Source organism: Actinia tenebrosa, unplaced genomic scaffold (genome assembly GCF_029948245.1).
Source record: "Actinia tenebrosa isolate PJP-AT-01 unplaced genomic scaffold, QUT_ActTen_1.0 PGA_scaffold0__85_contigs__length_37466705, whole genome shotgun sequence".
NCBI classification, from domain to species: Eukaryota; Metazoa; Cnidaria; class Anthozoa; order Actiniaria; family Actiniidae; genus Actinia; species Actinia tenebrosa.
In genome coordinates this window covers 12577855-12604802 of record NW_028292569.1, presented here as the reverse complement: position 1 = coordinate 12604802, position 26948 = coordinate 12577855, and the positions used below count along the sequence as shown (strand labels likewise).

The 26948-nt window shown below is 46.2% G+C and overlaps 1 protein-coding gene across 1 annotated transcript in view; it reads left to right on the top strand.

The window, feature by feature from the left end:
* LOC116286823 (4'-phosphopantetheine phosphatase) overlaps positions 1 to 26948 on the top strand; it is a 43371-nt gene that overhangs the window by 8819 nt on the left and 7604 nt on the right. The gene's annotated exons all lie outside the window — the stretch shown is intronic.

Sequence of the window (26948 nt, the reverse complement as noted above, 5' to 3'; positions counted from 1 at the left end):
CGGGTATTACCCGAGCCGCGCGATAAGTCCTTACTGCTGCTGTGTTGGGTACCGCAAACGGAGGTTAAGATATCCTTTACATATAGATGGACACCATCACAAGCATTCGAAATAAAACTGTGCGCCGACTGCGAACTCAGGTGTTGGATAGCCTGGATGCTGACTTTGCCTTCACAACATTTATGGAGGGAGATACGGACGAGACGATGACAGAAGAAAGGGCTGAAAGAATAATTAACTTAATACCCGAAGGTAACTACCGGTTGGAGCTAACGTTCATAAAGTATTTAGACGGCGAGTGGATGATAGAAAAGGGGCGCAGTCCTATCAGGGCGTCTGGTAAGAAGGACCTGTTTGTCTTAAACGAAGACACACGCCCGGGAGCATTGGTAGGAATAGACATGCTGTTCTACGAGGTTGCTTACCCGGTTACCGTAGTCATTTACGGTGCGTACGAGATAAAGACGCCAGACGTTAAGAAGTTGAAACCGATGCGACATCCCGGTAACTGCGTAGGGAAGTTAGTAAGAGAGTTCTTTGAAGACTCCTCTCGGGGCGGTAAGCTGACTTTAAAGAGAAGAGAAGCCATCAGGAAATGGGAAAAAGATACTAATAGGACCGGAGGGTCGATAGACAACATCAAGAAGTTAGAAACGGCGCTGGAGAGGCGAATCCATGTGAAAGATATCACCGACGGCTTTATTTACTCCGGAACACACAAATATGGGGGCCGCGGTGCGCCTATAGTCATCTACCAGCACAATGGGCACGCCTGGCGCGAACTGCGGTTCCCAAGAAAGAAGGAAACGAAGGTCTATAAGAATTCTCCATTGGCAGAGTTAATCCATGAGAACTCCGTTTGGCTGATGGACGCGGAAGGAAGTCAGTTTATGACGCAAGACGGTACTCTTTACCGACCCGAAATTGAACAACAGCGCATTCAAAGCGCCTGTGAGACCTTAGGGGAAGACTTCTCTGATGAGGTCCTTAGCAGTCGCAGCTTGGACTTCCTGGCTGCCAAGAAGAGAAACGGCTGGAAACCCACCCCAAAAGAGTTCGGAGACATAGCCAAAGCGTGCGTAGAACACGGCCACGGAGGACTGTGGAACATGGAGTACGACGAAGACGAATACGTGTCGCTGGATATGAAGCACTGCTACCCCGCAAGCTTCAAAGGCCTTGGTGACTGCAAGGAATATTACGACCGTTACGGGCATCCAGACTCGCAGTTCTTTCGCGTTGCGTTGGATGGTCACTACGACGCACCAGCAACGGGATTTGTCAGGTTAACCAGCTGGAAGCTCGCAAAAGGCTTACATCCGATAATTTACGCGTGGTATGGAAAGCATCTGCAGGAGAAAGAATGGTTGCCCGTGCCTCTACTGAAGTTCTTCGAAGAGCGCAAACTTTTAAAATACACAGCGCATGAAGCCATACTTTGTCACAGTAGCTTTACCAAATGGCTGCCGGAGCACAACCCCACCGCCCGAATTGTTATAGGTAAATTCACACAGGGCGCTAAGGAAGGCGAGAAACATATGCAGCGGCGTTTAATAACGGACGAAGGCGAACTAAGCTTCCTCATCAAGCGCGCCCACGACCAAGGAACGATGGTGTCTGTAGAGAAATGGGACTATTTCATAGAAGCCGAGCAGAGAGAACGTAAGTGGAATGCTTTGTGTTACTACCAGGACCATCGACCGCAGTATTACCATCTGCGTGCCAGCATGCTTGCATATGCGCACATTAACCTTCTCGCGATGTTACTGCGGTTTGACAAAGAGGACGTTCCGCGCGTAGCTACGGATTCCTTGTACGTAAAGCCCGAAGTGTTAGAAAAGATGAAGGAATTCTACACCGACGACGAACTCGCAGAAAGTGGTCAATGGCGTGTCAAAGATGAAGAAATAAAAGCTTGGAGAGAACGCGTAGAATATCACGGGGGCACCTCTGGTGCCTTGCACACCCGGGGCACCGTAACGCCTACCAAAGAGCCTCTACCTTCAGTTGCGGACCCAATCTCTTACCAACGCTTCTCTTACCTTTACGGTACGGGAGGCAGCGGTAAGACGACGCGCGTACTGCAGTTGTTCCCAAAAATAAAGGTGCTAACGCCAACGCACCGTTTGGAACGAGAACTCTGCGAAATGGGCCACGACGCTCAAACGTACCACAGCTTCTTTCGTTGGAATGGCCAAAAGTGGGTACCAGAAGCCATCCACGACATACCGTCGGTGATACTTTGGGATGAGATTTGCACCGTTCCTTTAGAAATCCTGCAGGAGTTCGTAGAGTTCCTTCGCGGGAAATGTCAAGTAATATTCGCCGGAGATCCCTGCCAGCCTCCTCCAATATCCGGAGAAATGCCCCACGAATGGCTAAAGGGGTTCGTAGACCATGCGGAGGAAATTAACACCGACTACCGCAGCAAGGATCAAATAAGAAACCTGAAAGCGGAATTAAGGGGCCTTAGTGATGCCGAGCAATGCAAAACACTGCGCAAACGCGTACGAGCGAAGAAATACGAGGACTTCCTTTACACATGGCATCCAAAGGATCTGGTGCTAAGTAGTAAGCGCGCGGCACAATCTCGCATACAGAAAGACTTACTCAAAATACATCGAGAGCGCTTCCCTACGCATCCCGTACCTGTTTGCTACAAACCCCACGACACCCGCATGCAAAAAAGAGACGTCTGGGTACCTGGTACCGACATCCAACTGCAGAACGCAGTAACGCATGACAAAGCCTGGGTACCCATAGAAAAGGTGGAAAGAATTACCTCCCATCCAGACTGGCGCTTAGGCTATTGCATGACGGTCCACAGCGCGCAGGGGCTTACCATAAAAGAAACGCTGTGGATCATAGACCAGCGGCTGTGTTGGAGCAACCTTATCTACACCGCCGTAAGCCGCGTAGAATATGCCAAACAGTTAAAAAGAGCCTGGGGTCCGCAATTGCGTTACGACCGCACCCCAGAAGACATAGCAAAAGAGAACATTGCCAAGAAACTCCTTCGCTACAAAAGACACGACGAAGAAAAAAATATGACGTTCGACCTATGCGTGGACGACGTCTATAAGAAAGGGGCAAGGTGTGCCAAGTGTAACATACCACTACTATGGAGGTTTGACCCGAATGACGATCAACAGTTCTCCGTGGATCGCATAAATAATAAACGCGGCCATTGCAGAGGCAATGTAAGACTGACATGCCTAGAGTGTAATCGGGCACGTGGAGCAGCACTACTCTGAGTCTTTGGGGACTATGAGCAGTTCTTCCTTGACAAATCCACGACTTGGGCCATCTAGGTAATACAACACAGGTTGCCCTTCCTTGGTGACGGACTTCGAAATCTCATACGTTTCCAGAGACCAGTTAGGATCCGTGGCTCTCTTACTGCCGCCTTCGAGTTCCCCCGGCTGATAGAGGTATCTGACCACTATGTCGCGGGGGAGCTTTTTTTCCTTCAGTCCGACCGCCCTCGAACTTCTGACGTAGGACTTGTGTTCCACGTGTTTCTTTTTTATGGCATCCTTGGGTTTCATTCCCGTAGCCCTGGCCGCCTCGTTGTTCAAAGCCGCGACGACCTGGGGGAGCCTCTGGGTCCATTCCCTGTTGCGTTTGGAGGGATCTTCCAGCTCTTTCCAATACTGGTATCCAAAGAGACGCTCGGCCAAGGTCTTATTGAATCTTTCGACGATGCTCTGACCCCTGTGATACTCAGCTTCGGCTCTCCTAATCTTAGTGTCGTGGTCTTTCAGGGTCTTAGTTACCACGCCCATGAACTCTGTCCCCGCATCCACTTGCAGCAGCTTGGGCCATTTCAAGACGCGCTTATAAATCCTACCTAGGGCTTCTGCGACTTCCCCAGAATCCTTGCTGGTTATGGGTTCGGCGTCCTTGTATCTGCTTGCGATATCGACTACGGTCAAAGCGTACCTATAGGTCTTTCTTCTCACCTTGTCGTGTGGTAAGAAAAGCAAATCTGCCTGATGAACTTCATTGGGGGCATTTACGGTGAAGCTGGGCCTGGGAATGTACTTAGGCACGGGAAGATAGACCTGCCAGAGGGTTTGTTTTTTTAACCAGTTCTTAGCCGTTTCTTCTGATACCCTGGCCGCGGTCGCGAGTTTCTTAATAGCTGACGCTCCTCTCCAATAGCCTTCGGGCCCATAGTAAATCCTTTTAAGTTTGTCCTCTACGCGGCTCATTATATGAATTCCAAAACAAGATTGATCTTTCGCCCGTTGAAATCCACCGTCTCTCCGTCCACTTTAATGGTGATGTTTATGCTTTCTACCAAATTAGACAAGTCATAGCTTAAAGAAATGAGAGTGTATTCTACTGGGTCAAATGGATTACCCTTGGGTAGAAACTTGGACATAAGAGAAGACTTTTCTCCATTGCTGTAACTATGGACCAAGTCGCAATAGACTTCATAAGAGGATGCGACTTTCCATTTCACATCATATGTACTGCCGCTATTTATCGTGGTACTAGTAAGACCTAGGAGTTCTACCAATAAACTGTCCTTTAGATTAGCGCTTCCACTATTTTTCTTGAATTTCATTTCATGGGGTAATCCTGTGGTAAGAGTATATCCATGCTTTGCTAGCTCCTTAGCCAGTGTTATAGGGGTGTAATGGGAATCTGGTATTTTTGGTTTGGTGCCGGAAGTTCCGATGACAAAGCCATTAATTAAATTATACCAAGAATTGTACAAAGAGCAACTAACCAACCGAACCTTACAGGCTTTGATGGGAGGATTCAGATAAGTAGTAAAGTTATTCTTGTCGCTTTCCAAAAAGACGATCATTATATTAGATACGCCAAAGCTACGCCTCCCGCCAGCCCTGCGACTCCTACGAAGACCAACTCACTATCTTTTTGTTTCTTAGAAGGCTGATAGTAATTCTTAAACTGAGGCCTTTTTAACCCCGTTAATGCCGCGGGGTGTGCCTGCGCATAAAGCTTAAAGGCGTAGTCTGTATTTTCGAAGTTCTTATCCGCCTGCATTTTGTCTTGGTAGTTCTTGTCCAACCAATCCCTGTAAGCTTGTCTTTTTTCATTCCAAGCTGCCACGTCCCTTTGATACTTTTCCAGCGCTAAGTCATGTCTCTTTCTTTCGGCGGCTAATTCTCCGCTTTTGTCGCCTCTGACTAATCTATCCAAATACTGACCACCATAATTAGCTCCAGTGAATGCTAAAGCTGCAATGACTCCACCTACGACCACGCTAGCCATATATATTACACCGTAGGGAGGTACTTTTCCTTCCGTAGGTAATCCTTTACCATGATAGCCCCACCCACGGCAGCGGTCATCTTAGCAAAATTAGCGAAGCTCTTGCTTGGGTCTTCAGTAAAGCCTTCTTTGAGCACTTTCTTGCCTACCCAACCAATACCCGCAACGATGGAAGTAATAATAGCTGCTTCTTCAACAGTTTTCAACAACGCGGTCGACATTATATTACAAAGCGAGAAGGTTATTACTCCATTTCAGGGATCTTACTTTTTCTAACAGCCGGTTCCACAGGTGCGTGCACGGGCGCGTGATATGTTGGTGGTTCTACCTTTTTCGTAGCCCGCCATTGTAAGTAGAGGCTGCCTGCTGCTATAGCGACTCCTAACGCGCCAATGACGTACCCAGGATTAATAAAGGATTCCTCTTCTTTTTCCTCCACCTTTTCTTCCTTCTTTGCTTTGTTCTTCCTGTTCATCTCTGCGAGCTTCTTTCCGGCAGCGACTCTGCCTGGAGATTTAGCCTTGGTAATCTTTTGCTCCTCTTGGGGCTGCTTCTCCACCTTTGATTCAGCTTCACTCATTTATATCTAAGGACTTGAAGGACTTGATAAGTAACTTAATAGGACCTGGGTAAGTACTTGAGAATGACTTAAGGACGACTTGACTAAGTACTTGAGAATGACTTAAGGACGACTTGACTAAGTACTTGAGAATGACTTAAGGACGACTTGACTAAGTACTTGAGGCGACTTGATCAGGTACCTCAGCAAGTGCCGCCTGGAAGACCTTTTCGACTTCTCTGTCCTTCTTGAAGTCCTTCCAAGACACCAGTACCTCCTTCAAGTCGACATGCTGAGCTACGTGAAGTGCCGCAGAGGCGACTGCCATTAACTTACCGCACTTCAAAGACAACCACCCGCAGGTTATCTTAAGTTCTTGGGCGATGACATAGTCCTCGCTAATGTCCTTCTGTAGTTGCTCCACGTCGTCTATGGGCAGCGCAAGTCCAAGCAATTTAGTTGCCAGCTTAATGGCTGAGTCTGCTACGGCGTCCGTGGTCTTACTTGCAAGGGCAGCCTCGTACCTCTTATGGAACTTCTTAACTTCCTCTTCCGACAACTTATTAACCTGCTCATGGGTAAGTTCCTTACCTATCATTTCCTTACACTTCCCCGAAGACACGAGGATGTTGAGTTGTTCCTTAAGGTTACTTTCATCTAACTGTGTGGGGACTTCATCTATCAGCTGCTCAATGTCCATATACATTAGGAATCATAGATTCCAACCGCGTAGGGAAACCTCAAAGAGAAGATCATTTTGGAATGTTGGTGCGTCTTTAAATGCCGCATGTATTCATGCAACTGTTCCTTGCTTATCTCACCGCCGTAGTCGCTTAAGATGGTTTCCAGATCAGACTTACTTGGCGTGTAGAAGACGACAAGCGATCCTATGTTTTCCCTGAAGGGCTTAGAGACGCTGGTAAGCTGCTGCGATAGCAACCAAACGCTAATATTGTCGTGTCTGCCGCTAAAGGCGAGCTTCACTAATTCGGAGGTGCGCCTTTTTACGTCGTCCCCACAGGCAAGGTCATCCAGTATGAGGAGTGTCTGTGTATCTTTAGGGAATTGTTTGTGCCAGAACTTAAGATGGCTGGATAACTCATTAGGGTCCAAAATATCCACAAAGAAGTCGCCATCTTTCACTCCTATGCCCGTCCAGGTGCGGTTGTTCACGTAGGTGGGGCATAATAGCACGATGTAGTCGAAGCGGTATCTAAAGGGTCCTAATAGCTGCTCCACGACGAATTGGGTCTTTCCGCAGCCGGTGGGTCCTACTATCAGAGCGTTACAAGGCATGTGATCTGGGTTCATTTATATCTAATGAACCCCATTTATATATAATGGAGCCCGTGGAAGCAGTCGCAGCGATGGTTAACGTCGTCAAAGAGAAGTCAGACCTGGAGAGGACGGTCGAAATGCAAAGGGAGGAGATCGATCGGTTGAAAGAGCGCGTGCAGGAATTGTACGATGAAATGTGCGGTCTGAAGCGCGCGGAAAGGTTTGGTGCGCTGATAACTATGGCAGGTTGGGCAAAGGAAAGCGTGCAGGACTTTATTAAGTATCCCTTATAAGGCTTAAATAACACTTAGTTATAATGAAGTGCGAGCAATGTGAAAGGGAGTTCAGCAGCAAGCAGCGGTTGCAATATCACGTCGAAAGACTGGTATGCAGTAAGCAAGTGAACAACGTCACTGTTTGCGAAGACTGTGATAAGCAGTTCAGCAGTGCGCAGGCTTTGGAGTACCACCGTAATAAAAGGGTTTGTTTAAAGAACGTATGCGTGCGCTGCGACGAGAACGTTACCGACGCCTGGCACCGACATAGATGCCTTGGTAATTACGATCTGCTGGGCGTAGCATGCTTAAAACACGGTGACGTTGCCGCCCGATGTTGTCCGGTCGACACCACAAAGGAGTTAACGCGACGCAAGAAGGAAATAGACGAAACGTTTGCGGAGTTTGACCGCGTCGAAGGCGTAAGGTGGGAGAACAGGGAACATTGGGAGGCCAACTGTGAGCGCTGCGGCTGTCAAAGAAGTGACCAACATATTTGGCAGTGTTTGTATGAGGGTCAAGGTGGCTTTAAAGAGTACTTAGATCGATTTGATGCTTGGCATGCCAGTAATGAGGTGGTCAAGAAAGCCCGTAAGGGATAAAAAAAGAAATAACGAAGGTCTTGGCTTGTGCAAAGAGTCTCAAATCCTGATCTTATTTTTTATGTTGTTTGTTAACAATCAACAAGAATAATAGAGACCCCTTTTAAAGGAGGTTGCAGGATAAGAATAGGAAACCCTTTTAAAAGAAGAGCGGCTTTTTTGTGTCCCAAGAGATGTCGTAGCAAAGTACGACTTGCGCAAAGAGTCTCAAAATACGACTTTATTTTTCTTGTTGTCGTTAGGGATCAACAATACCTCAACAAATCAACAAGAATAATAAATACCCCTTTTAAAGGGCCTTGCAGTATATGCTAGCCTACGCAGCCGCCTTCTTAGGAGGATTCCTAATCACCCTTTCAATATATGGACTGTATTACGTGCGAACCCCCTGCTGACTGCATCGTTAAAAAAGAGTCGCCGACCCTCATTGTCGACGAACCCTACTTAAACGACGCTTTAGACGCGCCTAACTACATAGAGGCGAAGGAAGGACGCACTTTGCGACGTCAAACGCCCAGCGACCATCCTTCTTCCCATACGACCTCAGATGCGTAAACTCCTGCCCCTCTATCACGTATCGGACGCGATCTGGCGCCCACAGGCTGTACGTAACACCCTCATGCGCCAATAACAACCGTAGCCTGTCAATATCTTCAAAGGCTACATAATTTTTTATTTCGTAGGTAACACCCTCCTTTAAGTCTCTCCAGTGTATCTGCCTTACAGCCTCAAACTCCATATATTCTATGGAATATCTTTAAATGCGTTTCCAGAGTCTGCGCGTTCTTAAAGCGCTTACAGCACCACCTACATGGTAAACGCATTCCTTGTGCATACTCCGTGATGGCTCTGCAGATGTCGTCGTAATCGTTACTGATCATTACTTTATAACCATTTCTTTCATATTCGTGCAACAGGCGACGTTGGTCCTTAGATAATACCCCATTGCCTTTAGGGGTCTTCAGCTCTACGCAGAAACCACGGTATCGCACGTGCGCATTCAAGATCATTAAGTCGGGCTGACCGCGTTGGTAGCCCTTCTGCCAGCACTTTATACGTTTACCATCCGAATCCTGCAGTTCGCCTAGACCAGGGGCCACGAGCATTTGGGGGTAGAATCTGCGGATGTAGTCCACTACCTTTTTATGCAGGTCGAATTCATTTTCGATCTTAAATACCAACTTGTTTGGGCCGTCGAAGCGCTTGTCTATTACATATTTACCGGTTTTTCTTAATGTTGGAAGAACTTCCTCAAGAACCCAATCCTGGAATGCCTCCGCGGATGGCATCTTTGAACTGAATATCAATTGATACAACCCAGATTCAGTTACGTACAGGGAGTTAGGCTGTGAATTAAGGGGGAGGCGATTTACCTCTACCTTAAGTTCGCTAAGCTTTACCTTGTATTTATCGCGAACATGCACCTTAATTGCATCTTTTGGACGCTCGTAACCCAGCGCTAGCGCCACTTCCTTTGCTTTGAAGTACAAAGTTTCGCCTTGCACTATGCATTGCAGTTTGGTTTCGTTGTTTTGAAATACGCGAAGCATTGTATATATAGCATATTTTTTATGGCCATCAATAGGCAACGCTCTTTAGCTGATTCATTTCTACGCTTAGCTGCGCGTCAGACACCACGAAGATATACGCGTTTATCTTAGTAGTGTCGCTGGCATCTTTGGTGCGTTTGATTTCCAAGGTTATTCCATCCTGCGTATTTACTAAACGTAAACCCTGCCCATGTAGGTCTTCGTCGTTGGTGGTGCGCATGTCAATCCATAACGCGTACTTATCCTTAAAGAACTCCTTTGGGGCAATTTGGTCGCCAAACTTGCGCGCGACTTCCCGGTACATATCCTCGGGCTTTATCCCTTGTGAGTAAACCTTGTTAGGCACTCCGTTAATGCTAACACCTACGTTGGTAATGTTAGGATTAAAGAATGCCTCAGAGTCGCGCAATCCTGCGGTGTATGTCTTTGCAAACAGTAACATTAACCCTGTAAGGCTGCGCCTGGGAAGGTTAATGCTTTGGTTAATAACCTCTTCGACGTTGTTCGTAAAGCTGAACGTCTTATACATCACAACGTGGTCGTAAAGAAAAGCCTTGCCGGAGCTGTATTCCATACCGGCGCTACGAGCCAGCTCTTCACTGTATACCGTTTCGTACTGCAGCTCCAAGTTAGTAACGGTGTATGGGTGGACGGCTGAGGAACTTACGTCTTTTCCCTGCAGGATGTTCGTAGTATCTGCTAGGGTCACTTCGAACTGCAGTTCACTTAGCTGCCTTGGGTAGTATGCACCGTGGTTCGTGATAATTTCAAAATCTAATGGAATAACATATTTAGTACCGTAGGCCGCCTTTATTTCGTCTTCTCCTGATGCGCTAGAGGTTGCGCTTCTTACCTTACGTATGGCTGCGCTTGCTATTCCCTGCTCTATCCTTTGCGCGCGGTCGAAGGCCGTCAACCATAAGTCTTTGTACGTGGTGTACAAATCGTACCTATTCAAGTCCAAAAGGGATTCCCCGGCGAACTTCACGCGTATTTTGGAAACAAGGTTCCTGCCTGCATTATTGACGACATAACGCGCGTCTGCGGTATCTGGTTGTATTGCTAGGTCAAACCTTAACGCCAGGGTGCCAGGAACCAACACTAGGTTATCTGTTAGGCGGGGCACGCCTACGTACAGGGTTTCCCCTGGCTTTGCGCTGCTGGGCGTAAAGGTGACCCGGTGAAAGGTGCGTTCTGCCTTTAGTCCGCCAACCTGCTTAGGTAATACGTTGGGATTTAACTTTGAGCTTATCATATATAATGGAAGTAGAAGGAACGGATTTTGACCCCCTTACCGAAGAAGGCCAAGTCGATATTAACGATGAAGAATATGAGTCTTTACTTCCTAATGACAACGTAGACGGACGAAGTCTCTTTGAGAAATTAAGGAGTAAGTATGGCAGCAGGGCCCGCGAGGCCTGGCGTTCCTTAAAGGACAAGTGGCAATCGAGGAACCCAGGGAGATCTATTCCGGAGTACTTACAAATGGAAACCCTTGGCGTGCGGTCGGACTTAACAGCGGACCTCATCGAGGACATAAGAGAGCGATACCCAAGCCTAAACCTGGCTCTTTTGGACTTCCAAATAGGAGACAAAGGGCAGGTTCAAGTTAGAGAATCGGGTAGGGAAAAATGGCACAACCTGTATCAAAGGAAGAATTCCCACCTGCTTAACAACCAGCTTCCAAAAGGAGTCACAAATGCGCTGGGAACGCCCAACTTGACGATGCTAAGCACTTTGACTCAAGAGGAAACAAAAGTTGCTAAAAGGGCCTTTATTAGAGGTATTTCGAACCCTGGCTACAAAGATGCCCTCAGATCCGCAATCAGACTGCAAGAGGAGCGCCAGGAAAAACTCAACCAATTAGAGACCGTCGAAGAGGAAAAAAGCAAACAACTTGAAGAACTTCCAAAAGATAGCGACGCGACTGGAGGCTTGGTGAGCTTCTTGCAAAAGGTAAGAGCTGAAAAGGAAGCACTTCAAAAGGAAATACAGGAAAATAAGGTAACCATCAACGACCTTAGGCGACAACTCGACGAAGCAACCAAGAAAGGGGGTAATGTCGATAGTCACTTTAAGGCCGTCCAGGAGGAAAACGAAGCATTGCAGGGGCGCATAGAAGAATTGGAAGACGAATTCATGAAACAAGGTAGGCTAGCTGCTGAAGGTCATGCCGCCGAAATTGCAGACTTTAGAGCTAGGCTTTCTAAGTTATTGGAAGAAAAAAACACCGCAAGAAATCAACTAAAGATTGCTTTGAATGAATCGGCGGGGAAAGACGTAGAACTACAGCGCTTAGGAAAAGAATTAATGGAGTCCGTCGACAGAGAAAGACAAGTAATGGCGGACAAGGCAGTGGCGGAGGAACGAATACGGCAACTTCAACAGGCCGTCGAAGACTTGGAGTACGAAATAGATCGACAGCGGGAAATAATCGAAGATCAAACTCGCCCTGAAGAAGAAAGGGAGGCAGCCCAAAAGAAAAAGGAAGGCCTTCAGGTGGAAGTTGCGGAATTACGGGCGCAAAAGGAAAAAATGGAAAAAGAGTTGGGGCTTACCACCAAGGAAAAGGTAAAAAGAGCCCTTTTGAAGTATGGTATTCCGCTGGCATTTGCGGTTGCTATTAGCACCGTAGTAGGAGTTATCCTATCCGCACTTAAGGCTACAGGCGCGGGCGTAAAGAAATTAGGCAGTGGACTGACTGACTTGGGAAAAAAGATGGCAGCCGGTCTTCCTGGGCTGCTTGGTAGCGTTCTTAGCCTGGCACTTAGGGCCGGCGGAGAACTGTTGAAGTTCGTGGGGAATAACATTTGGATCTTGGTTGTCGCTATTGGAGTGGTACTCCTGAAGAAGATGAAGGGCTTAATCTTATCCTTGTGTATTACGTCAGGCTTATCGTCGTCGGGCATCCGAGGTGTTCTCGACTGGGGATAAGTAAAGATAGTATTCGCACCGCCTTGATAGCGCGGAACTAGCGGTATGGCAGTCATAGTGCTAATGGTCTTATGGTTCCAGGTCGAATTAGGTTTGTTAATTGCGCTATTTACGTAAGCTACTTAATTACCACGCGAACCATCTGGGTGAATTTGTAACTTAACGTAATTACAATTAACCACCATTTGAAACGTAACCACGTAAAACGCCTCGGAACTAAATGGATATGGCTGCGCCGAGAAATGAGTAGGCTCTCGATTATTGGTTGACGTTCTAAAGGGCGTTAAAGGCTCGTCATTCTCATCAATTAGCCTAAATCCCATGATACTACCATACGCCTGGGAAATGTCAATGCTACAAATAATCAATGCAAGGCCTCCAACTTCAACCCACATCCCCATATCACGCCAGCCGCGACCGGTGTAAGTTTCATCCTTCAAGTGATAAACGTAATGGGTTTCCTTCCAATGTGGATTCATATATTTCAGTAAACATAGTTTGCTTCTAAAGACTCATTACCGTAAGAGTGCTTATGGTTAAATGGTTATAAGCCGTATCTCTTTGATTTTCTATGCTATTCACGCAAACACTCCCGGTGTCGTCTACGCGTATTTGCAGCTTTACCTTCCCATGGCAATCGGCAACCATATGAAAAGTCCAAACCGAGAGATTCTCGGCGCTATTCGTTGGCGGCTCTACGGAGAAATGCGCAGGCTCCCTGTTGTTTGTCTTATTTCTCATGGGCTGCAGTATGCCATTGTCATCCAGGAACCTAAAGCCCACGTTGGCGTGACTACTCGTGCCAATGCAAATACTACAAAGGATTAACTTCTTTCCCGAGTAGTTCAAATTCACGGACATGCCCGTGACATCAACCCAAGATGCCTGGGTGTATTTTTTCTCGCCTGTGTAAGTCGTATAGACACAATCTACTCCAGCTACGTAGGGGTTGTTCATCGCCATATATAATAGCTCAGACCAATGCTTGCAGCTGCTAGGCCGGCTTTTAGTAGGTTATGGTCATATTCCTCGGGTATGGTTGGCATAACCTTCTTTTGAGGCTTCTTCTTTGGTTCGGGTTTTTCTGCGTGTTCCTTTTTTGGTTTCTCTACGAAGTGAGGAATGCCCTTGGTCATGTCAGAGTTCACGTCATTCACCCCAAACTTCATATCCTTAGTAGCTCGTTGAAGTTTGTTGTTATAACCCACAACGGAATTAGTGTTGATGACCAAATTACTTGGCATTAACCAACAACCAGGCGACAAAGCGTAATCCAGCCGCACTTTGGATTGCTGCACCGCTAATTGATATCTCTGCACCGATTTAGATATGTCATTTTCTATTATTGCGGACTCAAACAGGGTTAGGAATTCCTGTTGCGTTTCCTGTGAAGCGCCTTGGGATCCAACAATGGAGCTGCGGGTATTTACCTGCGCTCCCAGGATGCAGTACACGAATGCCTCTATGCTGCGGTTAATCCTAGCGAAATTCCTTAAACCTTTTCCTTTCATTAACACAAACGGATCCCAAGTGCTAGGAAAAATCATTTGAATCCTATCAATTAGCGTGTTATTATCCTTGCGACCGCCCATATCGTAAAACTCTAATTCCTTCCCGGGGTATTCTTGGTGATCCATGTCTGCCGGACGCGCAGCATTAATACCCCAAACGTAAACAATGCCCAACCCATGCGTCTTACCCTCCTTATAACGAAAGTCTCTTTGCTGTGGCTTAAACTCGTTAATTAACCTTTCTAGGGCAGCGGAGTCGTAGCGGTTATTCATCGAATTAAACACCTCATCTCCTGGTAGGGGTACGTTAAGCTCCTTCAACAACCTCCTCACCGTAAAGGCGACGTGAAACCGCATAAATGAAATATGAAACATGTCCGCGGCAACACCACAACCTTTAGTGGCAGCCCAAATAGCAAAGTTTAACTGCTGCGGCCAATACCGCATGTTGGGTCCTGCTAACCATTCCCTGGCCTCTTTACCCGACGTATGCTTCAACATCGTCTCTTTAAAGATATCCCTTACTACTACGTCAAATGATTGCTGACCCACTGGAATCTTCAAATGCGTTACCAATTTATCGAAGTCGTTTATACCACCTTGGGCGTCGTAAAATGGGTAATCTTCCTTGGTTATCAATAAATTCTCCGGGAAATTAGGTAGCCTTTCTTTATGCACGGGTGCCTCCTTCGTTATTGACAAATGCTGTGCCTCTTTCCTCTTCTCATGCGGCTCCAAGTCCGCATTGCTGTACATTCTGGAGCCTTGGTAATAAATACCGTCGGGTCTTCTTTCGAACTTACTAGGGTCTGCATGCGGAAACATCTTCCTAAAGGCCCTCCAGTTCCAGTAATCCCGGTTGTCGTGATGTGGCTGCTCCTCAATATCATTCCCAAAAGCGTCGTACATACTATATATAATGGATGTTATACCATCAGCACCTCAGTTGTACCCAGATGTTCCCAATTATCACACTACGGCACCAATAACGGAACCTAACGAATTAAACGCGGAGAACTTTCGTCTGAATAAAGCAAATTTAATCCTGGCTTACTTGGAAGGGCAGACGAAACACTACGAAAAAGTCCGAAAAAAGTACGTCAGAGCCCGAAGTACGCTACATAAGATTGCGATAACTTCAGGGTCCATTTCTGTTGTGTTAACGGGCTCCGGCGTTGCTACTTCGCTTACTGGGCCGGGAATAATCGTTGGAGTTCCTTTGGCCGGCGTTGGGGCAGCCTGTGGTATTATCTCGGCTGTTGCTACGGGTATTATGAAACAGTTGTCAAGCAAAATATCCAAGCATGACACGACAATAGCTCTGTCAAGGGCTAAAGTAAATACAATTACTGACCTTGTCTCAAAGGCTTTGCGTGACAGAAAGATAGACGACGTAGAGTTTTCGCTTATCTTAGCCGAAGAGGAAAAGTACGAAAAACTAAAGACGGATATAAGGAACAAAAAAACAGTCGTAAAAGATCTTTCCGAGGAATCTCGCAAAAAGATCTACCAGGAGGCAAAAGAGGAGCTTCAAAGAAAGCTCGCTCATTGAACATCTGCTTCGAAAAGAGCGTGACGGGATTCTATTTGCATGTCGAGCGTCGGTCTGGCGATTATGCAAATTATTCCTTACATTCCATTTCCCCTCGTGCATTTTCCAACTTCGAAAGTGAAAGTGCTGGTTGCTATGGGGAAGAGGAATGTTGGCGTTGCTATGTGATGTCATCGCCTGGGAATCCATCCCAAGAAGGGGTGGTTGGGGTCGATTTCGTGAAATATTTCGTAGATTACGTCAGGGTAATAAGGAATATCCTTATCCAGCCAACAAAACATCCACTCGGCTCTGCTCATATCAGAAACCTCGGGAATAGACTTACCGGTAATTTCAGACAAAAGATAGGGAATAGCTTTGTAATATTTCCCTAGCTTTAATTTTTTCAGCGTTTTCCGTAGACTTTGCGGGGTTGGCTCTTCTAAGTGGTCTACGATTTTTTTCTTTACTTTGCTGTCTAAATATACCGGTCGTAAACCCTGGATATGACTCATCCAGTCACGGAAGTATTTTATTCTTTTGTATGGGGTCTTCGTACGACCTCCATTGGCGTAATACTGCTCTCTGGTAGCATTTGGTACGGCATTACGAATATTCTTACCACACTCGTAACACTGCGCTGACGTGTCGTCTTCTATTTGTATTTTCTTACCACAACACCAGAAACCCTTGGGCTTGGGTATGTTAACTTTGGATCTTAGGCAAATTATACAGAAGTCATTAGTAGTATAGGGAATGGGGGTTCCAGCGCAATCTCAACACGGGCAAGACCCGTGTCAAAAATCCACCTACGGACAATCCCCACTCCTAGTGTGGTTGGGGGCAACAGCGCAAATATGTTAGTCTATATATGGAGTGCGAAGAATGTAAAGAGTTTGCTTATGATTTCTGTGTAAAGTGCTTGAAACCCAAGTTTGTTACCCCACCACCAAATAAGTATATTTGTTGTGGTAAGAAAATGCAAATAGAAGACGACACGTCAGCACAGTGTTACGAGTGCGGTAAAAATATTCGTAATGCCGTGCCTTGTGCTACCAGGGAACAATATTATTCCAACGGAGGTCGTAAGAAGACGCCATACAAAAGAATAAAATACTTCAGAGACTGGATGAGTCACATTCAAGGTCAACGGCCGGTATATTTAGACGACGAAGTAATGGAAAGAATTATAAACCACTTAGAAGAGCCAACCCCGCAAAGTCTACGGAAAACGCTGAAAAAATTAAAACTAGGGAAATATTACAAAGCTATTCCCTATCTTTTGTCTGAAATTACCGGTAAGTCTATTCCCGAGGTTTCTGATATGAGCAGAGCCGAGTGGATGTTTTGTCGGCTGGATAAGGATATTCCTTATTATCCTGACGTAATTTACGAAATATTTTATGAAATAGACCCCAACCACCCCCTGTTAGGATGGATTCCGAGGCGACAATAACATATTACGCGTAATTCATACGATGAATTTATATTACGCGTAATAATTTGCCAAATAAGGTTATGCAAATAATTTATATTACGCGTAATAATTCGCTAAATGATTCATATTACGCGTAATAATTCGCCAAATAATTCGTATTACGCGTAATAATTCGCCAAATAATTCATATTACGCGTAATAATTCACTGAATTTATATTACGCGTAATTTCTAGACTGACGTTCAATATGTAAATAGAATCCCGTCACGCTCTTTTCGAAGCAGATGTTTACTGAGCAAGCTTTCTTTGAAGCTCTTCTTTTACCTCCTGGTAGATCTTTTTGCGAGATTCCTCGGAAAGATCTTTTACGACTGTTTTTTTATTCCTTATGTCCGACTTTAATTTCTCGTACTTTTCCTCTTCGGCTAAAATAAGCGAGAATTCTACGTCGTCTATCTTTCTGTCACGCAAAGCCTTTGAGACAAGGTCAGTGATCGTATTTACTTTAGCCCTTGACAGAGCTATTGTCGTGTCGTGTTTTGATATTTTCGTGGATAGCTTTTTCATAATACCCGTAGCAACAGCAGAAATAATACCACAGGTTGCCCCAACGCCGGCCAAAGGAACTCCAACGATTATTCCCGGCCCAGTAAGCGAAGTAGCAACGCCAGAGCCCGTTAACACAACAGATATGGATCCTGAAGTTATCGCAATCTTATGTAGCGTACTCCGGGCTCTGACGTACTTTTTTCGGACTTTTTCGTAGTGTTTTGTCTGCCCTTCCAAGTAAGCGAGGATTAGATTTGCCTTATTCAAGCGGAAGTTCTCGGCGTTTAATTCGTTAGGTCCCTCCCTAGGTAAATCAGGATAAAGCGGAGGTGCTGATGGTATAACATCCATTATATACTAATGTACGACGCTTTTGGAAATAACATAGAGGAGCAACCACATAACAGCCACTGGAATTGGGAAGCATTTAAGAAATTGTATCCCAAAGCAGTAACCTCGAAGTTTGAAAGCAGATCTGACGGGATTTACTTCAAAGAGTATGATGACTTAGTTTACAGCAATAAGGATTTGGAAGAGGGATTGGAAAAATTACACCCAAAAACACCCGTTCATAAGCCCGTTTATAAAGCACCTAATTTTCCAAGGAATCTATTATTAACCACGGAAGATTACCCATTTTACGATGCTGAAGGTGGTGTAAACAACTTCGAAAAGCTGGTAACGCACCTGAAGATTTCAGTGGGTAAACAATCATTTAACGTAGTAGTAAGGAATATCTTTAAAGAGACGATGTTGAAGCATACGTCGGGTAAAGAGGCCAGGGAATGGTTAGCAGGACCCAATATGCGATATTGGCCGCAGCAGTTAAACTTTGCTGTCTGGGCTGCCACTAAAGGTTGTGGTGTTGCCGCGGACATGTTTCACATTCCAATTATGCAGTTTCACGTTGCCTTTACGGTAAGGAGGTTGTTGAAGGAGCTTAACGTACCCCTACCGGGAGATAAGGCATTTAATCCAATGAATAACCGATATGACGCCGCAGCCCTGGAAAGGTTAATTAATGAGTTCAAACCACAGCAAAAAGACTTTCGTTATAAGGAGGGTAAGACGCATGGGCTTGGCATTGTTTATGTTTGGGGTGCCAACGGCGAGAAGCCAGCCGACTACGGGCATCAGGAATACCCAAGTAATGAGTTAGAGTTCAGTGATATGGGCGGCGATAAGGGTAATAATTCATTAATTACTAGAATTCAAACGAACTACCCCGGCACTTGGGATCCGTTCGTGTTAATGAAAGGAAAAGGTTTAAGGAACCTAGCCAGGATTAACCGCAGCATTGAAGCATTTGTGTACTGCATCCTGGGAGCGCAGGTAAATACCCGCAACCCCATTGTTGGATCCCAAGGCGCTTCACAGGAAACGCAACAAGAATTCCTAACTTTATTTGAGTCTGCAATAATAGAGAACAACATATCCAAGTCGGTGCAGAGATATCAATTAGCGGTGCAGCAGTCTAAAGTGCGACTGGATTACGCTTTGTCGCCTGGTTGTTGGTTAATGCCAAGTAATTTAGTTATTAACACCAATTCCGTTGTGGGTTATAACAACAAGCTGCAGCGAGCTACTAAGGATATGAAGTTTGGGGTGAACGACGTGAACTCTGACACTCTTAGGAACATTCCTCACTTCGTAGAGAAGCCAAAAAAGTCACACGAAGCGAAGCTACCCGTAGTTAAGAAACCATCGAAGAAGGCCCATGTTATGCCTACGATACCCGAGGAATACGACCATAACTTACTAAAAGCCGGCTTAGCAGCCGCGGGTGTTGGTCTGAGTTATTATATATGGCGATGAACAACCCCTACGTAACTGGAGTAGATTGCGTTTATACGACTTACGCAGGCGAGAAAAAATACACCCAGGCATCTTGGGTTGATGTCACGGGCATGTCCGTGAATTTGAACTACTCAGGGAAGAAATTAATCCTTTGTAGCATTTGCCTTGGCTCCGCGAGTCATGCTAACATCGGGTTTCGATTTTGCGATGTTAACGGCGCACTACAGCCAATGCGCGCGAAGACGAACAACAGGGAGCCAGCACACTTTTCCGCAGAACCACCGACGAGTAGCGCTGAAAATTTATCGGTTTGGACTTTACACATGGTTGCCGATTGCCATGGGGAGGTAAAGCTGCAGATACGCGTAGACGACACCGGGAGCGTTTGCATAAATAGCATAGAAGATCAGAGAAATAAGGCTTATAATCACATGACAATTAGCACTCTTACGGTGCTTAGCCTTTAAATATATGAATCCACATTTAAGCGAAATGCGTTACCTCCACTACCTAGGGTCAGAGAGTTACAACAAACATGAGTGGTTCGATGTGGGGATGTGGGTTGAAGTTGGAGGTCCTGCGTTAGTCGTTTGCACCGTTAACGTTGGTACGTTGGTAAGCGCAAACGTGGGGTTTAGGCTTGTTGATGAGAATAACGAGCCTTTAACTCCCTATCGAACTTCCTCGAGCAATAGGAGAGTAGCTCACTTTTCGATGGAGCCAAACAAGTTTAGCGGTGAAAACCTAACACCAGTTACGTTTCACGTGGTAGTTAACTGTAAGTATGCTAAGCTGCAGGTGTTTCCTGACGACGTTACCAGCGACGGATCAAACTTTGGTTATGTGGTGATAAATGGTGTGTATAAAAACGATGATGCCGCCTGGAACCACAAACCCATTAGCACCATGAGCGTGCTGCCGTTAGTCCCGCATTATCGAGGCGGCGCGAATACTATCTTTACTTATCCCAAGTCGAGGACGCCTCGGGCGCCCGACGACGATAAGCCACCAGTAATACACGAGGATAAGATTAACCCTTCATCTTCTTCAGGAGTACCACCCCAATAGCGACAACCAAGATCCAAATGTTGTTGCCCACGAACTTCAACAGTTCGCCGCCGGCCTTCAGCGCCAAGGAAACGACCGAACCCAGCAGCCCAGGCAAGCCGGCTGCCATCTTTTTTCCCAAGTCCGTCAGCCCATTGCCTAATTTCTTTACGCCTGCGCCTGTAGCCTTAAGCGCGGATAGGATAACTCCTACTACGGTGCTAATAGCGACCGCAAATGCCAGCGGAACGCCATACTTCAAAAGGGCTCTTTTTACCTTTTCCTTGGTGGTAAGCCCCAATTCTCTTTCCAGGTTTTCCTTTTGCGCCTGTAATTCCGCAAGGCGTACCTCGAGGGCCTCCACTTCCTTTTGAGCTGCTTCCCTTTCCTCTTCGGGACGGGTTTGGTCCTCGATTGTTTCCTGCTTTTCGGATATGTTTCTTTCCAGGTCTTCGATGGCCTGATCTCTTTGCTGGATTTGCTCTTCTTTAATGTTGATTTCAGCAACCAACTGCCGCCGTTCCTCCAAAGAGCCAGCTATGGTAATATGCAAGTTTTTGGCTTCTTCCTTGCTCATATCCAGGTCTTTTATAGCAAGATCGAAGGCGTGTCTGGCTCGGTCTCTTTCGTCTAAAGCCGTTTCAGCTTCTTGCTTGAATTGCAGTATGACTTCGTTCTTGCCCTCCATTTATTTCTTTTGAGCGTCGGTTAGCAGACGTATTCGTTTTTCATACTCTGTTTCCCTTTCCATTAACGTTTTTTGCAGTTCGATAGCGTGTTTTTCTAGCGCAATCCTTTCATTCAATGCTTCCATACCTTCTAACATGCTTCGGGCGGCCTCTTGAAAGCCCCTTAATCTTGCCACGTTAACCTTGATCGAGCCATTTTCGTCAAAAAGGAGCTGTGGTTTCGTCCAGCGGTCTTTGTCGGGTTGTCTCAGGTCTCTGACGCTTATGAGGACTTTGTTTCCTTTTTCTGTGAGTCTTATCGCGTCAGTGTCAATGTGGGGATGACGCATCCTTAACTCTCGCGTTGCCCACTCTACAGTTTCCCGCGCGGCTGCCTCAGGCTGCTCTATGTTTTGAAGCTCCAAGTACTCAGGGACGGGGCTGCCGTGGTTTTTCGATTGCCACATGCGATTCAAGGCTGCCTTGAAGCTTTTCCACCTACTACCGTACGCGCTTTCTAGAGCTATATCGTAGATTAGGGGGTCGGTTTCCGCGCCTTTAGTCCATGCGTCGTATTCTTCGTCGTTAATGTCGACTTGACCTTCTTCGGTGGTGGGGTCAAAATCCGTTCCTTCTACTTCCATTATATATGATAAGCTCAAAGTTAAACCCCAACGTATTACCTAAGCAGGTTGGCGGACTGAAAGCAGAACGCACCTTTCACCGGGTCACCTTTACCCCCAGCAGCGCTAAGCCAGGGGAAACCCTGTACGTAGGCGTGCCCCGCCTAACGGATAACCTAGTCTTAGTTCCTGGAACCCTGGCGCTAAGGTTTGACCTAGCAATACAACCAAGCACTGCGGACGCGCGTCACGTTGTCAACGACCTTGGTCGCAACATTGTCTCAAAGATGCGGGTGAAGTTCGCAGGGGAATCCCTCTTGGACTTAAATAGGTACGATCTGTATACCACGTACAAAGACTTATGGTTGACAGCCTTTGACCGCGCGCAAAGGATAGAGCAGGGAATCGCCAGTGATGCCATACGCAAGGTAAGAAGCGCAGCCTCTGGCGCCTCAGGAGAAGACGAAATAAAGACGGCTTATGGTACTAAATATGTCATTCCATTAGATTTCGAAGTTATCACGAACCACGGTGCATACTACCCAAGGCAGCTAAGCGAACTACAGTTCGAAGTAACCCTAGCAGACACTACGAACATCCTACAGGGAAAGGACGTAAGTTCAGCAGCCGTCCACCCATACTCCGTTACTAACTTAGAGCTGCAGTATGAAACGGTATACAGCGAAGACTTAGCACGTAGCGCCGGTATGGAATACAGCTCCGGGAAGGCTTTCCTTTACGATCACGTCGTGATGTACAAGACGTTCAGCTTTACAAACAACGTCGAAGAGGTCATCAACCAAAGCATTAACCTTCCCAGGCGCAGCCTCACAGGGATAATGTTGCTGTTCGCAAAGACATACACGGCAGGATTGCGTGACTCCGAGGCGTTCTTTAATCCTAACATTACCAACGTAGGTGTTAGCATCAACGGAGTGCCTAATAAGGTTTACTCACAAGGGATAAAGCCCGCGGACATGTACCGGGAAGTCGCACGTAAGTTTGGCGACCAAATTAGCCCAAAGGAATTCTTTAAGGATAAGTACGCGCTGTGGATCGACATGCGCACGACGAACGACGAAGACCTACATGGACAGGGATTGCGGCTGGTAAATACCCAGGACGGCATTACGTTGGAGATCAAGCGCACCAAAGACGCCAGCGACACTACTAAGATAAATGCATACATTTTCGTAGTCTCAGACGCGCAGCTAAGCGTGGAAATGAATCAGCTAAAAAGCGTTGCCTACTAGGCTCGCGTTCCTTGAGCCAAGCGAAAGGATAAAAAATATTCCTTACGTATAATATGCTCCGCGTATTCGAAAACAACGAAACTAAACTGCAATGCCTAGTGCAAAGCGACAAGCTGTACTTTAAAGCAAAGGAGGTAGCAAAGGCATTAGGTTACGCAGACACCAAAGATGCTATTAAAGTCCACGTGCGGGACAAGCATAAGAAGAGACTTAACGAGTTGGAGGTGAATCGCCTCCCTTCTGGTTCGCACCCCCAATCCCTGTATGTGACGGAGGCTGGTTTGTATCAATTGATATTCAGCTCCAAACTGCCAACGGCAGAGTCGTTCCAAGATTGGGTCTTTGAAGACGTTCTACCTACATTAAGGAAAAAGGGGAAATACTCGTTGGATAGTCCAAATAAGTTGATCATCAAAATCGAGACTGAGTTCGACTTACAGAAGAAGGTCATCGATAAGATACGCAGGTTTTACCCTACGCTGATATTAGCACCTGGACTCGGGGAATTGCAAGATACCAGCAGTAAAAGGATAAAGTGCTGGCAAAAGGGCTACCAGGCAGGTCAACCCGACATCCTAATCCTTAACTCCCATAAGAAATACAATGGGTTCTGTCTGGAACTGAAGACGCCAAAGGGTAACGGTGTATTGTCCGACAAACAAAAAGCGGTATTGGCGCAATATGAAATGAATGGATACTTAACGATGGTAAGCAACGATTACGATCTGATCTGCATGGAAATCGACCGTTACGTCGACGGCATTCGCATACCTTGCCCTTGGTGTGTTAAGGCTTTCAAATCGCATGAGACCTTAAGCACGCACCAAAAGATATTTCATAGATATAATGATTCTTAAACAAACTCACTGGCGCGAATTAATACCTGGCATCGCATACAAAATAAAAAATTACGTCGTCTTCGAGGACATTAACCGCTTAAGGTTGGTCCTCTTAGACGGCAGCCAAGAGTACAGTTTATGGGCTCCTGACTGCGTACGGTACGTACTGCAAGGCGAAGAGTACACTCACATACGTAGCTATGGTAAAGTCAACGGTCGATGGAAGTTCGACGTTGAAAGAAAGGCGGAGGTTAATCCATTGTGTGATTAGTAGTCGTCCTCATGAGCTTCTAAGTATTGGTCTGCTACGTCGGACCTCATTTTTTCCGGCATGAAATTAGCTGATATCGTAATCAAGACTCCTCCTGCAAACGCTGCGATGTAAGGTAACATCATATATTAGACCATTCTTTTCGTATTGCAAGGTAATGGTCTAAAGGCTTGGGACCTTCGTACAGGCAACACCAAATATGTTGACCGCTGCGTTGACAACCACATTTATCGCAGATGCCATCCCAGTATTCTCGGTTCTCCCATCTTACGCCTTCGTAGTCGTCAAAGCATACGAAATCTTGGTCTATTTCTTTCTTACGCAGCACTAAAGCCCGGCTGGTTTCAAGGGGGCAACATCGCTCTGCTAAATCGCCGTGGGTTTCACAGACGACTTCTTCGAGGCGGTAACGTCGGCAGCGGTATTTATGCCAGTTCTCTTCAAAGAGGGGTTCATCGCATCGGCGGCAATGACCTTTAAGGCAGACTCTATGCTCTCGGTGATATCGTAGGGCCTGTACTGTGGACAGCTCCTTACCGCAGTCACCGCAAACAGTGCTGATGGTCTTCTGACAGACTTTCTTGGAAAGATGGTATTGCAGTCGCTGCTTGCTACTAAAAGCTCTATCACATTGCACGCACTTCATTATATATACCTTATTTTTTATTGTTATTTTGTTAAACCCTGTAAGAGGGTTTTAGGATAGGTCTATTTTTTATTGTTAAATTGTTAAATCGAAGAATGGTTAATATGATTATCTCTTTGCTGGTTTCAACAATGAGAAAGAATGATACCTCGTCTTTAAATGGGAGCTTAACAAAATAACAATAAAAAATAGACCCTTACTTGAGACCTCTTTGCAGCATTTAACAAAATAACAATAAAAAAGAAAGACCTATGCTAATCCCTCTTGCTGGGGCTTAGTAAGGTCTTCTTTGCGACCTCTTACTCTTCTCGAGCGTCGTCTAAAGTCCTTTGTGCTTTAGTATCCGCGGGACACCAATGTCCAACGAAGTCTTCTTCAGAGAATACCTTATTACAGTGACGGCAGGTGTATTTTTTACACGGTTTGGGTATCGGTGTTTTGGGAGGGATTATGCAGTCAGCAGGTAGTTCGCACGTAATGCAGTCCATATATCTATGGGGGATATCGAATGAAGTCCTTAATGGACTCCTTAGCCCAGCCCGCCATTGTCAAAAGCGCGCCAACCCGTTCTGCACGCTTCAGACTGCACATTTCATCGTACAATTCCTGTACGCGCTCTTTTAACCGGTCTATCTCTTCCCTTTGCATTTCTATGGTGTCTCTTTTATCTTTTGCGTCGGCGACAATCCTTCTTACTGCTTCCACTGGGTCCATCGTATATATAATGGATCCGAACCATATTCCTTGTAACGCTCTGATAGTAGGACCCACCGGCTGCGGAAAGACCCAGTTCGTGGTAGAGCAGCTATTAGGGTCCTTTAGATACCGCTTTGACTACATAGTGCTGCTTTGTCCCACCTACGTGAATAACCGCACCTGGGAAGGCATAGGAGTGAAAGATGACGACTTCTTTGTAGATATCTTAGACCCTAACGAGTTATCCAGCCATTTGAAGTTCTGGCATAAGCAATTCCCTAAAGATACGCAGACGCTCCTCATATTGGACGACATTGCCTGTGGGGACGACGTAAAAAGACGCACTTCCGAGCTCGTTAAACTCGCCTTTAGCGGTAGGCATGATAATATCAGCGTTTGGTTGCTCTCGCAGCAGCTTACCAGCGTCTCTAAGCCCTTCAGGGAAAACATAGGATCGCTTGTCGTCTTCTACACGCCCAGTAAGTCTGACCTGGAAACCATTTTAAGCGACTACGGCGGTGAGATAAGCAAGGAACAGCTGCACGAATACATGCGGCATTTAAAAACACACCAACATTCCAAGATGATCTTCTCTTTGAGGTTTCCGTACGAGGTTGGAATCTATGATTCCTAATGTATATGGACATTGAGCAGCTCATAGATGAAGTCCCCACACAGTTAGATGAAAGTAACCTCAAGGAACAACTTAACATTCTCGTGTCTTCGGGGAAGTGTAAAGAAATGATAGGTAAGGAACTTACCCATGAGCAGATAAAAAGATATAACTAGCTAAAAACTAGTGTGAGCTGCGTCGGTGTTTCTAATGAAACAGTAATGATGAAAAGGTAAATTATACACCGTGAAAAGATGAAAAAACTTACTGACGTTTCGGACGCTAGTCCTTCGTCGGAGTAAAAGAGCATGAGCAGGTTAATAAGCTGTCAGAAGAGGAGGTTAAGAAGTTCCATAAGAGGTACGAGGCTGCCCTTGCAAGTAAGACCACGGACGCCGTAGCAGATTCCGCTATTAAGTTCGCGACTAAATTACTTGGACTTACGCTGCCCATAGACGACGTGGAGCAACTGCGGAAGGACATAAGCGAGGACTATGTCATCGCCCAAGAACTTAAGATAACCTGCGGGTGGTTGTCTTTGAAGTGCGGTAAGTTAATGGCAGTCGCCTCTGCGGCTTTGCACGTAGCTCAGCATGTCGACTTGAAGGAGGTACTAGGTTCCTTCGGAACATCTTGGAAGGACTTCAAGAAGGACAGAGAAGTCGAAAAGGTCTTCCAGGCGGCACTTGCTGAGGTACCTAGTCAAGTACCTGCAAGTGACTTATCAAGTACTTAGTCAAGTCATTCGCGGGAATTACCCAGGTCGCCTCAAGTACCTAGTTAAGTACTTATCAATTCCTTCAAGTCCTTAGATATAAATGAGTGAAGCTGAATCGAAGGCGGAGGAAACCCCTCAAGTAGAGGAGCAACGAATCACCAAGGCTAAATCTCCAGGCAGAGTTGCCGCGGGAAAGAAGCTCGCGGAGATGAACAGGAAGAACAAAGCCAAAAAAGAAGAAAAGGTGGAGGAAGAGGAATCCTTCATTAATCCTGGGTACGTCATTGGCGCGTTAGGAGTCGC